The sequence below is a fragment of the Euprymna scolopes genome, chromosome 19 (genome assembly GCF_053919585.1).
Source record: "Euprymna scolopes isolate OS-2025 chromosome 19, ASM5391958v1, whole genome shotgun sequence".
Lineage (NCBI taxonomy): Eukaryota > Metazoa > Mollusca > Cephalopoda > Sepiida > Sepiolidae > Euprymna > Euprymna scolopes.
This window is the reverse complement of record NC_136500.1, coordinates 48,308,144-48,320,329: the sequence shown is the minus strand read 5'-3', so window position 1 is coordinate 48,320,329 and position 12,186 is coordinate 48,308,144. Positions and strand designations below refer to the sequence as shown.

The window sequence follows — 12,186 nt, the reverse complement described above, 5'->3', positions numbered from 1 at the left end:
TTAAATGTGAGGAGTGAAGCTTTGAAAAGTTGCATACATAGAAGGAAGGGGCTCCTAATAAATTGGATCAATGAAAAGAACAACACTTAGATGTTGTTTATATATATATATATATATATATATATATATATATATATATATATATAAGGAAAAAAATTGTAAAAGAAAAAAAAATTGTAAATACATAAATAATTAGTCGGTAAACTTGGATTTTAATCGCAATTATATTATAGATTTTTAATTAATGTAATATAAAAAAAATATATATATAAAATTTAATTATATTTTATAAATGTAATTTATAATCTATTTCGAATTTAAAACTATAGAAAAAGATAATAATGTTAATAAACTAGGGAAATCACTTAGGATAGATAAATACTCACTTCCCCAAACCTTGAAAGATTTAGGTTTTTTAAAAATAAATTTTAAACGTATTTCGAAATTTTTAAACGTGATTCGATATAATTAAAAATATATTTTTTAAACTTTAAACGTATTTTTGGAAATTTTAAATGTAATTCGATATAATTAAACGAATTTTTAAGTTTTTAACCGATACCAATACAGATTTTAAAGTTTTTATACATCAGGAAAGAGATTTTAAAATTAAATGGGGTTCAAATTAAAATCGATTCATATAAAAAAACATTTTTTCGAAATTAGATCTTAAATTTAAATAATTCAAAGTTGTAAATTAGGTATTACATTATCCGATATATATATATATATATATATATATATATATATATATATATATATATAGAGAGAGAGAGAGAGAGAGAGAGAGAGAGAGAGATAGATAGATATATAGATAGATAGATAGATAGATAGATAGATAGATAGATAAAAAAAGAGGGGGGATTATACAAAACGAGATTTGAACGTGGATTCGCGAGGTATATATACTTCACACTTCCGGTTATAAGATAGACGAATATTGGCTGAAGAGAGCTTGATAAGGATACCTTAAACGGGCCTTATTATCGGGCTTGAAACCGACGGTACCAATGACCTGTCTCAACTAACAACTTTCTGTACACAATATATATATATATATATATATATATATATATATATATATATATATATATATATATATTAGTAAACAAACGTATAAATATTGCAGATCGATCAACGTTTTAATGTCTTGTCAGGCCTCTAAGTTTGGACTCCTGACGAGACGTGTAAATGCTGAAACGTTAATCGATCCCCATAGACTCCTTACAATGTATATATATATATATATATATATATATATATATATATATATATATATATATATATATATATATATATATATATATATATAGTGTTAAGAAAAGTTCAGTATCGAAGTCGGAAAATTTGAGTCCATGTTACGATGTCAAAAATAATTCTTCTAATTATTTTGTATTCGCTCGTTTGTATTTGCTTAAATATAAAGTTTCCATTGTTATTTCTAACGATGAAATGATATGTATTTATAGTAAAACTAAAATTTATAGAGCACTAGCAGGCTGTTCGGCACTGCCCGGTCGTAAAATACGCTTAAATATGATATTAATAATTTTTTTTAATGCAAATTTCGTATTTGTTATCATATTATATTGGACCCAATATATACTAATGATTTTAAGTTAAAAAAAAAATTACTCGTGCGTCACCACCAAGAATCGAAACCAAAACGTTTAGCTTACGATTTACTTTTTCATTTGACGTGAATGCCTGAGCTATGAAGTTTTTTTTAATATGAATATCAATACACACAAAAAGAATTATAGGAGTATAGATTTATTTTATGGGTTTTACGGTAATCCCAAAAGTTAAAGAAACAAAAAAAAAACTGTAGCTAAATATTAAAGATTTTAAAAGAATCGGAATTGCTAAATGTATCGGAATCGAAAATTAAGAACCGAAATTGTTTTTAGATGGTAATCTGGAAAAATATTGGATTTTTCCCATGATGTTGCAAATATAAATTCCCATTTCAAATGTATATTTTATTTTAGAAAAACAAATTAATAGCTCAACTGTGCTGAACTAGAGCTATTGTATATCCCTACATATATAAATAGTACTTTTTCTCTGTGTGTGACTCCGTTCCCTATAGACTCTGAAACAGCTGGGCCGATTTTTAAAAAAAATTCCACAGAAATATATCTGATTTGTTTGGCAATGATCGGAATGCCTCGAAAATCGAAAATCGAAAAAAATACGATTAAAAAGGATATCCAATTTTAACCAAAGTTGACACCTTATAGAACCTAAAATCACAAGCAGAAAGACCAAATATATAAAATCAACAGTAGAATTATTTGATAAGACAGAGTCGCGTTCGAAGTGAATGTTTCTGTTTAGAGCACAATTGGATCATGATGCTTGACTTTTGTATTTTAAACTTGAATTCAAGCCATGGTGTAAAATAATTTTATAAAATCAACAGTTCGTTCTTTGATAAAACAGAAGCGCAACCGAAATGAATGGTTTTGTTTAGAGTACGATTAGATTATGATACTTAACTTTTTGCACTGTAAATTTTAACTCAAGCCATTATATAAAGAATCATAAAATCAACAGTAAATTCTCTACAGTGCAATGTAGACTACAATCTGGTATATATATATATATATATATATATATATATATATATATATATATATATATATATATATATACCGATATATGAAACCGATTTTTAATTTTTAATTTTAATTATAAATTATCAATCATCTTACTCAATATATACATATATATATGAATATATATACATATATATATGTATATATACATATATATATATGTATATATATACATATATATATGCATATATATATATGTATGTATATATCAAGTAAGATGATTGATAATTTATAATTATAATTAAAAATTAAAAATCGGTTTCACAATGAAGAATAAACAAAATCAATAAATTGTACGATCGTTTCGAAAACGATGTTTTTATTGAGACAGACAATAAGTCTTGGACAATAATTTTATCATTTGATTTTATGAAACAAAGTCTCCTCATCAGCAAAAATAGTAGATGGGGGGTATAAAGACACCAAAAATAAAACTAGCATTTTTTAAGTAAGTATCTGGAAAATATTTTAAATATAAAGGCAAATAGTTAATTATTTTGATGTTGATAAGCAAAGTAAGATAAAATAAAAAATAAAATAAAATAAAATCGGGTGGAAAAGTAAGGTTAAGAGGGGATATCTTCAATATTTCTAATAACAATATATATACCTTTTAATCGTCCGCCTTTAAAGCTCGTAAGTATCATCGTCAATGCATTTATTGGCATGTTAAATGTAGGTTATGAATGGTTGAAAATGTTGATATATACAAACTTCAAAGGAGACGCCAATAAAATAATATTACCAGTTTGACATCGTTAGAAACGCTATATTTGAATTTATCTTAAATATTTCAATTATAAAGGGAGATAACTTTCGTTTTTTAACAATGATACTCAAATAGAAAAATAAAGAATAATTTTATTGTTCAAAGGGAGATAACCACTAATTACTTATAAGTTAGTTATTTATATAATGTTTTAAAGATAGTAATTTTAATAAAATAATATTAATAACACCATGAATCTTATTGGTAGTAATTAAATAATATTATTTATAATAGTAACTATAATATTTATAGAACTAATATTAATAAAAAATAATAACATATAAATTCAAAGTAAAATAGATAATAAAATAAAATAGACAATAATGGAAAATATCAGATAAGATAATAATAATAATAATAATAATAATAATAATAATAATAATAATAATAATAATAATAATAATAATAATAATAGTAATAAAACTATAATAACAATAGTTATTAAGTTATAAATTATAAATTTTAAAATAACTTAGTAATAAGAAAATTTTATGATTTATGGTGGCTTAAATTTATCGAACCTAATGCATCCCAAAAGAATTTCATCTTTTAAGTTTAAGAGAATGGTTTTAGTGTTATTATATTTTAAAATCTTAAGGCTTCATATCTACAAAGTGCACAGAATTCCCCCCCCCCGGCATATATGCTTTATAAGATCCTATTATTTCCCATTTTAAATTGAAGGGAATACTTCTATCATTAAATATGTTTAGATAAAGAAGCATGGCTTTTCAAGGAAGGATTTTTGAAGGAGTGCTTATGCGTCGAGATCCTGTGTTTAATAAGACCAGATGTGGAACCGAAGTAAATTGCATTTTGTTCATTATATTTGTTGTAGGCTAGATTAAGAGTGGTATTGGTATTATTAGGTTTGGTTGTATTTGATTGGTAGATTGATTAATGGGGTGCTGTCATTGATTAACTGTGTGATAGAGTTAGTATGTGAGGAGGGATTTATATGGTTGCTATTAACATAATTTATATTTGGAGTTGTGACACTGTGAAGCTATAAATCACATTTTTTATTTTGCAGGTACCTTGTAAAGGACATTTATTTTTTCTTCTACAGCTACAGCCTGGTATAGTTTCTATATTTGCATTTTGTATCTTACTAATATTTTTATTGTTAGAACTAATTATTTTTATGTAGGTTTGGCATAGTTGAGTAAGACACTTTGATAGTGTTCTTATTAAAGATTTTATTGTATCTATGAGGGGCTTTAAAGTTTTGTTTTTCTAGTATTTTAAAGAATTCCCTGGCTAAGTTTGTCTCAAGGTTTTTAGAATATGGAGAGTTGAACCATAGGATTCCCCTATGTCTGTTTTTACGCTTACGGATTTTGCGTTGTGGTTTCTTTATGTTAGTCGCTAATGCTTGTGGTATAATTTGGTTTTGAACTGTAGTTAGATTATTTTTTGCCATTTGTTTGTGGGATGACATGGACATATTTTAGGTTATTATGTTTCTAGTAGGTTTATTGCAATTATTATAGTTTCTATGCAGTTTGTGTTTTTATCGTTTTTATTTAGGCATTTGATTTGTGATTTGTATCCTGAGTTTTTAAAGGCCTCATTGTAATATTTTGTGTTTTTGTTAAATATAGATTTGTTAGAAGATAGTTTAGAAATTCTTAAAGAGACATTGGGAACTATTGATTTCAATATAGACTTAGGGTGGTTGGATTCATTATGGACATATATTACAGATTGTTTAGTTTATGCTAGGGTTCAAAAGTAGAGTTTTCAAGATTTAAGGTTACGTCTAAGAAATTAACTATTTTTTATTAGGGTCGATTTTTATAGTAAGGCCATAATTTTTAAAGAATTCATGTAAGGATTTAATTGCTTTTTCATAATGCTTACGAAAATTGCATCATCTCTGAATTGTTCGTGGAGTATATTATGAATTTCACCTAAGAGGAAAAGGCCAACCAGATCAGTGATCTGAGCTGAGTCTGTCGAACCCATTAAAACGTTAAAATGGTTGGGGTATTGTTTCTGGTCCAATATTTGTTGAGAAAATCTTTAATAACCTTTGACAATAAATATTGGACCAGAAACAATACCCCTGAGGAGACTTTCTTTCATAAAATCAAATGATAAAATTATTGTCCAAGACCGATTGTCTGTCTCTAAACTAAGAGAAATATTATACACATATATATATATATGCAATTATATGTATGCACGAACACTCACGTATATATATATATATATATATATATGTGTGTGTGTGTGTGTGTGTGTGTGTGTGTGTGTGTGTGTGTGTGTGTGTGTGTGTGTGCTAAAAGAAGGAATGGGTGAACTTGATATCTGTGTCTATTAAAGTTATTTCAACCGCACTTTTTTATTCATTTTCAGGATGACAAACCAGAATAACATGATTTCGTCGCAGATGCTAAAAAATATAAATCTGACACATAAAAAAGAAAGCAAAGAAAATGTAAAAAAAAAAAAAAAAAAAAAAACGAAAAAATGAAAAAGTAAAAACTACTACGAACTGTTTACAAAATGAAATAATACTGCGACTAACGAAAGGAATGTACGAAATGCCACCAACGAATTTAAATGTTGGTAAGTATTTCTCTTGTTTTTTATTCGCGCTTTTTATTATCTGCTACCGCTAAAAAGTTACGCTCGCTTTTACAAGACAAAAAGAGGAAAGAAAAAAATACTGATGCTCAGAGGGACGCAAAAATGTATTCGTAAAATGAAACAGTTCAACAAGGTTCGGTGGCATAGCGGATAAAGTACTTGGTGATTCAATTGTAAAGTTACACTCTTCTGGAGGTTGACAGCTCAATCCTCGGTGCAGGCGTTACTCAAAAACTATAGTTGCGAATTAACAGTCATGTCTTTGGTGGAATAATAGCATGCTATTTCCGTTGATTAAATGAAAGGTTCTGTTCGAAATTCTGTGTAGACTCCCGGGTTCGACAGAAAGATTCCCTAGTCTGGCAAAATACATTTGAAGAATGTCGAAGATTTCATCAACTGAAATGTTGTCGAAATAACATACAATATGAGAACGTTAGTCTGAAGAAACCAAATTATACGAATTATATATCCTCATCTCAAAAATTCAAAAATGTAAGCTATTAAAACATTAACACATGATAAAACAAATTTTATTTTTTACTATTGAGTTAAAACTTTGTGTAATAATTTTATAAAAAATGAGTTAGAATATACAAATTGAAAAGAAAAAGTTATTTATTTTATTTAGAAAGCGAAATTTTGACTCTTCTATAAATAGGACACTGTGTACATGTGATATATTTTCGAACTCAATGAGCAATACATTCCAGAGAAGATTTACACATCATGATAAGAAACAGTTCACACAAAGAAATGTGGTTGGGAATAAGTTAGTGGCTTACTATTGCAAGACTCCTTTATATACAAATGCATATCGAACAAATAAAATTTTAGCAAATTTCACACACATTTCTAAGAGGGTTTGAACAACTCTCGTGTAGATTCCCGAGTTGTGTGAACAACACTCAAAATGAGACCAGTAGATCGAATAATCCAAATAGTCCGAATTATATATCCTCATCTTAAAAACTCAGAAACTAAATTAACTTGTTGAAAATCAGAAAAATCACTGGGTATTTTCATAAGAACCCCATTACTAATATAAGAAAGTAGAAAATGAAACTTGAATTTATATTTGGCAGTCTCGTATCTATCACTTTGCTTATTTTGTCCTTTAGTCCTTACATTCCCTAGATGGTTTGTAATAAAGGCGAAGTATGGCTGTTCTTAGGTCGTAATTTATAAATCTAGCACTTGTCGTTGGCTGATTTTTGATTTGGAAATGGGTTTGTTTTTTTGCTGTTTTTTTTTATTTCGTTTGTTGTTGTTGTTGTTGTTGTTGTTGTTGTTGTTGTTGTTGTTGTTGTTGTTTGTTTGTTTGTTTTGTTTGTTTTGTTTTGTCTTAGTTAAGTTCATCAAATGGTTTCATGCTTTGTCTGGAGCACTTTCCATTTCTATAAAAAAAATAGATTAGATTATCCCGTGAGATTACTGACCTTTGTCGTCGAGAGTTTAAACGCTAAAATGTCGATGTTTTATTGATTCACCAGTTTCACATGTTGATCGGTGTAGCATGTTTTTGAGAACAAAAAATTATCATTCGCTTTATTTCCTTCAAACATGTGTTTCACCCTTCTTAGATATTTTTTTAAAATAAAAAGTTCATTTCTAAAAACGAGATTCTAAACTCTTAAATCGTTTGGTACTCATAGAGCATAACGCAGCGTTATGCTCGGCTTATTCCGGGTAAATTCCGTAAACCGTCGGAAGGTGCCGAAACGCTTAGTTACAACAGGTTTCGGCCAGCTTTTTACTCCCTTTGCATAAATTCAATTAAACAAAATATAGTTCAAATTACAACCTAGTATGCCTGTTCCAAAATTCATTATTTATAACTACCATTAATTATTTTGAAAGTTTCAATGAAATATTGACCATAGCTGAAAATGACGTTATTTTCAATATTTCAATTAAATAATCACCTTATTTAAAAATGCCATTAATTACTTTGAAAGTTTAAATTAAATTATCACTTCTTTATAAATGCTATTATTTTGAACGTCTAAAATGATCGCCTTATCTATAAATGCCATTGCTTTTAAAGTCACAATTAAATGTTCGTTGTATTTATAAATGCCATTTATTATTTTGAAATTCTCAATTAAATTGCAACCTTATTTATAAATGTCATTATTTTTTAAAATTCTCAATTAAATAACCCCATTATTTATAAATGCCATTAATTATTTTATAATTCTAAATTAAATGATCACCTTATTTATAAATGCAATTAATTATTTCAAAATCCTCAATTAAATGATTGCTTTATTTACAAATGCCATTAATTATTTTGAAATTCTCAGTTAAATGATCGTCGTATTTATCAATTCCATAAGTAATTTTAAAATTCTCAATTAAATGAATATCTTATTTATAAATGTCATTAATTATTTTGAACTTCTCAAATAAATGATTACCTCATTTATAAATGCCATTAATTATTTTTAAACCCCTAATTAGATGATTGCCGTATTTTTAAACGCCATTGATTATTTTAAAATTCTAAATTACATTACAGTTACCGTATTTATAAATATCAGTTATTATTTTGAAAGTCTAAATTAAATGATCGTCTTATTTATAAATGCAATTAATTATTTTGACATTCTCAATTAATTGATTGCCGTATTTATAAATGCCATTAATTATTTTGAAAGTCTCAATTAAATACTTGCCATGGTGGAAAATGACGTTAATTATTTTCAATATTTCAATTAAATTATCATCTAATTTATAAATGCTATTAATTTTATTTAAAATCTCAATCAAATGATCACCTTATTTATAAATGTCATTAATTATTTTGAAAGTCTCAATTAAATGCTCACCTTATATATATATATATATATATATATATATATATATATATATATATATATATATATACCAACTTTAACCAATCTACCGATCAATTACAAACCAACCCACCATATAATAATCCAGCACCAGACCTTACGGAAAATAATCACAATAAACAAGAGGCAATATACTTTTGTTCCACATCTGGCCTAATAAAACATAGAATTTCAACGCACAAATATTCTTTTAAAAATAACTCTCTGTCAAACCAAGTATATTTGGCAACTCAAGAATAACAATATTCCTTTCAAGTTAAAATGGCAAGTAATTGAATCTTGCAAATCATATAAACCAGGAGATAAATTCTGTGCACTATGTACAAAAGAGACCGTACAAATTTTGAAATATAAAGATATAAAAAATATAACCACCCTATTAAATACAAAAGATGAACTAATATTCACATGCAGTCATAAACGTTGGTTTAAATTTAATAAATATAAACCACCTTAAATCATTAAAAATTACTTATTAGTAAAAATATATTACAATTTTTTTATTCTGTAATAAATTAAGTTAAACTAATTATCTCCCTTACATTAAAGAAATATGCCTAATTATCTCCCTTACATTAAAGAAATATGCCTAATTATCCCCCTTACATTATTTAATTATAAAAATAACATTATCCTACTATTTCTTCTGAATTCTAAATTTTGGCGTCCGTTAATCAAAAGTACGTTAACGGAAATAAATTATTACACAAGCGTCCTCTTTGAAAATTTATCATTTCCTAAGCTGGAAAGCTATAGCAAGCATCTATATGAGTACTTTAACCATAGTTCCTGATTTCAAAAGGCGAAAAATTAAAAGGTAAATATTTGTATGTATGTTTTTATGTATATATATGTATATCTATGTATATGTATATATATGTTGTATATTTTTTCATATATATGCATGTATGTATTTGTATATGTATGTATGTATGTATGTATAATATTGTACGTAAACCAATTTTATATTTATAATTTTACTCTATTTTATTTCTATCCCTAACTCATATTAATTTTCTTATCAAGTTTTAAATCCATACCTTTATTTTAATTTTTTCCAGATACATCTGCCTTACTTTAATGCTAGGTTTATTTATGGTGTCTTTTACATTTAATAAAACCCCTTTCCAATATTTGCTGATGAGGATACCTTGTTTAATAAAAAACTATATCTAATAATTATTCTCCGTAACTTGATGTGTACCACAATAAAAACATTGTTTTCCGAAACGATCGTACAAATAATTGATTCTGTTGTTGTTCCTTCTTATGAAACGGATTTTTAATTTAATTATAATTTGATTTTTAAATTATCAATCACATTACTAAATATTACATTAGCTCTAGGATATTTACCTATTGAGCTTATTATATATCTAAATTACAACGAGCACTTTTTCTTTCCCTGTATTTTAATTAAACTTGTAATTTTACTATTACATTAAAATACACCTTGCTCTTTAGACTATTGTTCTAATCTCCTTTAAATATATATATATATATATATATATATATATATATATATATATATATATATATATAGTATAAATGATTACTCTATTTATAAATGTCATTATTTCGAAATTCTCAATTAAATTATCACTTTTTTTACAAAGGAGTCATCACTTATCAAAGCCCGTGGGATAAGGATTATTGAGTGTACAGTAATCAATGGGAAAATGTAGTAATCGTTAGTAGTGGAAATTTGGTAAATTGGAACCGTTCATCAAAAACTTGTTCACGTTGGACTGGAAGACGATCATATTGTAGTCAACTGGAAAGCAGGAAAACTGAAGTCTTAATTAAATACTAACCATGGTTTAAAATGACGCTAACTATTTTTAATACTTCAATTAAATAATTAACTAATTTACAAATGATATTAATTATTTTTCAAATCTCAATTAAATGATCGCCTTATTTTTAATGCTATTAGATCTTTTAGTCCCAATTAAATTTTTGTCGTATTTTGAAATGTTATTAATTATTTTTATAGTTACATTTAAATTAATATTTACTCTTTTTTTATATAACGTAGTTAATACTAATTCTAATATACTCCTGAAACAGTAAACTTAAAATTTTTTCTTTATTTTGTTTTACTTCTTTCAATTTCTTTCAAATCACCACTTCATTCTAATTTGTACCGATGGATATATAAGTCCGTTTCTGGGTGCAATACTTTATATGACATCATATCATATATATATATATATATATATATATATATATATATATATATATATATATATATATATATATATATATATATATATTATATCAAATCTTTCAATTATAATTATTTTGATTTTACAATTCAAAATCTGCCCTATCAACATCTGATTATGACTGACAATTTTGTTTGTTTCTTTTTTATTCATTTTATTCTAGTTTTTTTTTTTTATATGAAAAGGATTTAATTTGTTCGAAAAATGTTCCAGTTGTGGCAATCGTTATGATAACGGCATTTGTAATACTTAATTAGTTAATGCGGGATAAATCTTTATAGATTAGGTGTGACTTATCCGCCTTGCACTGTTTAGGCATTTTATTATTATTGGTTCATAAGGAGCTTTTCCACAGGTCATTAAGAATCTCTCCTTGAAAATAGCCTGTGGTGTTCTCTGGAAGCTGAGTGACAATAAGTCTCCCCAGATTTCCAGTACTCTCCACCTGACTTATTGTCACTCAGACTCCAGAGAATACCACAAGTTGTTTTCAAATAGAAATCTTTGATGATGGCCTGTGTGATTACTCCTAGTGTTCAACTAATAATTTTTACTGTAAGAAAAACTATATATATATATATATATATATATATATATATATATATATATATATATTAAGTAATGTTATTTATAATTTAAAATTTAAAAATCAAATTTTAATTAAATTAAAAATCCGTTTCATAAGAAGGAACAACAACAAAATCAATTATCTGTACGATCGTTTAAAATACACTCAGCTCTTTAGACTATTGTTCTAATCTCCTTTATATATATATATATATATATATATATATATATATATATATATATATATATATATATATATATATAATTATTATTATTATTATTATTATTATTATTATTATTATTATTATTATTATTATTATTATCATTATTCGCTTATTAGGAGTTCTCACAGATCATCACTAGCGATCACTCACTGACAATAATTTTTAGTGTTCCCAGAACTCTGAGTGACAGTATGACTCATCAGATTTCCAGTGCTCTCCACCTCTTTTGATAACCAGCGCGGATTACTTTACGTTATCGCAACTGGCAATAGCCGTTAACATTTCCTAGGATTTGTTTGACGAGTACTTTTTCCAAGATTCCAG

At 26.2% G+C, this 12,186-nt stretch overlaps 1 long non-coding RNA gene across 1 annotated transcript in view; it reads left to right on the top strand.

The window, feature by feature from the left end:
* The window catches only part of LOC145303564 (uncharacterized), a 395,244-nt gene that overhangs the window by 218,827 nt on the left and 164,231 nt on the right, over positions 1–12,186 (top strand). Inside the window, exon 3 of the long non-coding RNA XR_013873740.1 lies at positions 5,752–5,964. This is a non-coding gene — a long non-coding RNA (uncharacterized LOC145303564). The remainder of the gene's footprint in view (positions 1–5,751; positions 5,965–12,186) is intronic.